Source organism: Panicum virgatum, chromosome 3N (genome assembly GCF_016808335.1).
Source record: "Panicum virgatum strain AP13 chromosome 3N, P.virgatum_v5, whole genome shotgun sequence".
In the NCBI taxonomy this organism is placed as follows: domain Eukaryota; kingdom Viridiplantae; phylum Streptophyta; class Magnoliopsida; order Poales; family Poaceae; genus Panicum; species Panicum virgatum.
This window is the reverse complement of record NC_053147.1, coordinates 40,633,792-40,637,952: the sequence shown is the minus strand read 5'-3', so window position 1 is coordinate 40,637,952 and position 4,161 is coordinate 40,633,792. Positions and strand designations below refer to the sequence as shown.

At 46.2% G+C, this 4,161-nt stretch overlaps 1 non-coding gene across 1 annotated transcript; it reads right to left on the bottom strand.

Annotated features, from left to right (window-relative positions):
• Positions 1-2,305: 2,305 nt before the first annotated feature.
• On the bottom strand, positions 2,306-2,412 carry LOC120668279. The gene has a single exon (XR_005672373.1). It is a non-coding gene; the product is annotated as a small nucleolar RNA R71 (small nucleolar RNA).
• Positions 2,413-4,161: the final 1,749 nt, after the last annotated feature.

Here is a 4,161-nt window from a genome sequence, read left to right as displayed (position 1 = left end):
TGACGGCCATTATCTCGCGTTTTGACCGTCAACTTCTCAGAAATAAATTGAGTTTTGCACCATGTTCTATGCACATTTTATTTGATTCTAATAAGTTCCACAAGTTTTGGATGAGTTGTGCTTGCAGGAATTCACTGTCCAAAGATGGTCGAAATCAGAGAAAATCCCAACCGCCCGGCACATTCCGTGCTGACCGGCCTAACACCTCCATGTACATGGGTCCGATACTTTCACTGGAGCAAGGTGACATGTTCATAAGGTTCCAAAACAAGGCAAACATCTCATATCCTATCGGTGGACCCGGAAGGCACAAGGTTCAAACCAAAGACCCACATGCCAGTGCCAAGAATGTCAAATGAGGAAACCACCCAGTCCAGAGGCAATGTGGAGCGTTGATGTGCAATGTCGGTGAAACGGAGGGTTGAGGAGTGCCAGAGGCAGGCCTCCTGGCCCAACCTAGGCCGCCCGGCCTAAGATTCTGGTATCTGAGGAAACCACTTGACTTACCGACCTCCTGGAGTTATTAGAAGCCATCCACGCGAAGTCGGTGGACAGGTGGCAGCAGGCCCAGGCCGGCCGGCCTAGGCCAGGCCGCTCGGCCGCACAAGTCAGCCACTGGAGCTCCCCTTTCGTGTGAAGTTCAAGCCAAGTCAGGGGTAGCGTAATCTTGTAGCGATTTCCTGATTAGTGACCTTGAGCAGCTATAAATAGGCCCCCCATCCTCACTTGTAAACACACACTCAAAGGAGCAATTCTCTCTTCTCAAGTCTAGAGTAGGTTAGTAGTTGGGAGTTAGAGTCGAGTCGAGCTTGTCTCGGGGATCCCCATCTTTTCCTTTGACTATTTTAAATATAAGTTATCTTCTTTATTTACTTGAGTCAGCTTTACTTTCCGCAAGTATTTATCTTTCCAAGTACTAGTACTTGTCTGCGGGAGTGAGTTTCTACCTCTAGTTCAGTTTAAGTTCCCTTTCTTGCTTGTCAGAGTTAGTCTTATGGGTTTTCTCGCCCGTACTAGTGTAACTCAAGTTAGTTCACTAGGTTGAGGTGAATTTCTCTTGAAGGCCTCAAGAGAAATCCTAGTACCGAGAGCAGACGTGGTGTCTGACTCAGTGCTAGCTAGAAAGTGTGTTCCACCCCATGGTACCGTAGTGATAGGCGGCAAGTGGTGATAGCCTTTTCCGTCCCTCATAGTCCACCACGTTCGGGTGTTTTCATAGCAGTAGGATTGCAAAAAGTATGTTGGGCCCCTTCTCACCCCTGTCTGCGCCCTTCGCTTAGGCCGCCGAAGTAAGCTCCTAGTTCCGACATCGAGATAGAAGCTTAGATTAGTTCTAGTGAGGCTAGCTCAGTAGTTTAAAAGTGTTTCAGGAGTCCTTTCTCGCTCGTTGTCCACCCAGCTGCTACCTCTCTAAGGTATAGAATCTCCTGTGTGTCACGCGGTCATAGCTTGGACATTTATCTCATCAGTTATCTGGCTTACCCATGCTGAATTAGTCGATCGATAACTTCAGTAAGGGTTGACACTACAATTTACAATATACTTTACCATAGTGCTTCCCTGATGATTTCACGATACACTAAAATACTCCAAGGTGAAGTGCTACACCGGTAAATTCTGTGCGCTTGTAGAATACCCATTCAGATTGAGCATAAGAGACACCAACAAGCATTTCTAGCGCCGTTGCCAGGGAAGCAATTGGCTAAAGTTATCATATAATTGAGTGGAAAACCTTACTGTTCTATCACCGCTAGTTTTAGCGGGCTTACCATTGCTCTCTCTCTCTTGTTTATTCGATGCAGAGCAGTGCATGACTAGTTTTGATCTACCATCCAACTTCGATCCAAATTCTTAGAGAATTGGGCGAATAGTGAGACGCCGCGTCGTCCCACCCCAGAAGAAACCCACTTGGAACCCTTGTTTGTCAGTCTCAGCACCACCCATGGCCAAGACTCTCAGGCAGTACTTGGCCCCGTCCAGTTGCCACATCCCTACTGGACTGAACAATGACCAAGGCAATGATGGCTTTGAGCTCAAGTCGGGACTGGTGAACATGGTTCAAGCGAGTCCATTCTATGGCAAGGCATCCAAGGATGCCAACGCTCACCTTCAAAACTTCTTGGAAGTGAGCAGCACCATCAACCCCAGAGGTACCACGATGGATAATGTTCATCTTCGACTGTTCCCATTCTCCTTGCTAGGCAAGGCGAAGATGTGGTTTTACACCAACAAAGCAAACTTCACCACATGGGAGGCTTGCTCCAATGCATTTTTGACGAAGTATTTCCCAGTGGGCAAATCCAATGCCCTCCGAGGCAAGATCTCTGGATTTCAACAGCTCTCGGATGAAGCCATTTTGGAACCTTGGGAGAGATTCCAGGAGTACAACACAGCATGCCCCCACCATGGCATGGAGGAATGGTTGATTATTCATAGTTTCTTCAATGGCCTGAACACACCAGCTCAGAACCACATCGATGCAACATCAGGTGGTTCCTTCCTTTCGCTCAGTGTCGCTGCAGCAAAAGCGCTGGTAGAGAAGATTGCTTCCAACCAGAGTTGGAAAGGTGAAAGGCAGCAACAATCCCGCAAGCGAATTCATCATGTCGACAGCATCGATATGCTTGCTGTCAAGATGGACCTTCTCATGAAGAGACTGGAGTCTCCACACCAGGAGGCTAACCAAGTTATGGATTCTCGCATGGCATGCGAGATCTGTGGAGAAACTTGACACATGGGCAACTCTTGCCCGATCACTCAGGAGGAAGCTCACTTCGTGGAGCAAATAACTCCAACAACTCTGGGTTCCGTCCTCAGCAGGGTTGGAATTCCAAACCCGACCTCCCCTTCAGCCAGCAGCAAGATATGAACTTTAATAATAATTTTCAGCCTTCTTTAAAGGACCAAGTTTATGGCTAGAAACAAATTAATGATAACATCAGTAAGAAATTCCTTGCTAATGACAAAATTTGGAATCTCTGGCCGGACAACTAGAGGGCATAAATTCAGTTATTAAAAATCAGTTGAGCTTCAATAAAATGATAGAGACTCAGGTTGCTTAGCTAGCCTCATCTTGTCCTAATAATAACTCGGGAAAACTTCCTAGGCAACCGGAAGTTCCTTCCAAGGAAAGTGTTAGTGCGGTGACCACACGGACAGGTAAGTCCACGCAAGAACCACCATACCCTAAAGATGTAGGATCTCGGCGGAAAGCCGTACCCGCCAGCAATACCTCTGCTGCAGACGAAGACTAGGAGGAGGCAGAAGAGTCCAACACAACTGCTGCCCCGGAGGAAACCGTGGACCCCCCTAGAACTTCACGGGAGTTTCATGACACTACTGCCTTACCGTTTTCGGAACGGATAAGGAAGCCGGTGGCCGACGAGCAATTCGACAAGATCGTCAAGGTAATATGAAAGTTGTATGTCAATATACCGCTTCTTGATATACTTGGTAACAAGAGAAGCCTGCCCACCACCGAGGTCGTGCAACTCACAAAGGAGTGTAGCGCAGCTATACTCGATCCTCTCCTGGAGAAGAAAAAGATCCAGGATGCCCCACAATAATATGTTCAATCGGTACTCAACATTTCTCACATGCTCTATGTGATCTGGGAGTAAGCGTCATCATCATGCCCAAGGTAGTTTACGATAAACTAAACTATCATGAGCTTGCCCCTACTACTATGTGCTTGCAGCTAGTAGACCAAATGGTCCGTTACCCCGCTGGAATTGCAGAGAACGTCCCGGTTAAAATCCGAAACTTCTTTATTCCCATTGACTTTGTCGTTGTAACACCCCTAGTGTTAATCCTTTGTTTAGTCGCTAACATGTGCTTAAACATTGTCATTAGTGGTAATTGTGCATGCATAATTATATCATCACATGCATTCAATTTTAATTATGTTTGCGCAATTCTACTAATTACAAGCACCAGTCAAAATTCAGTCCAATCTCTGTCTGAACCCCTCTTTGCGCTTAGTCTAAAATCAGCTTTGATCTTCTTTTGACCCAATCTAATCTCTCAAATCATTGCTCAAAACAACTTTTGTCCAATACCAAAGTTGTAGATCCTTTCATCCTCTATAGCTTTTATTTTGGCTAAATTTCAAGTTGCTATACGAAAATTTTAGTTTTGGGCGCTCCAAAATCGAATCTGTTT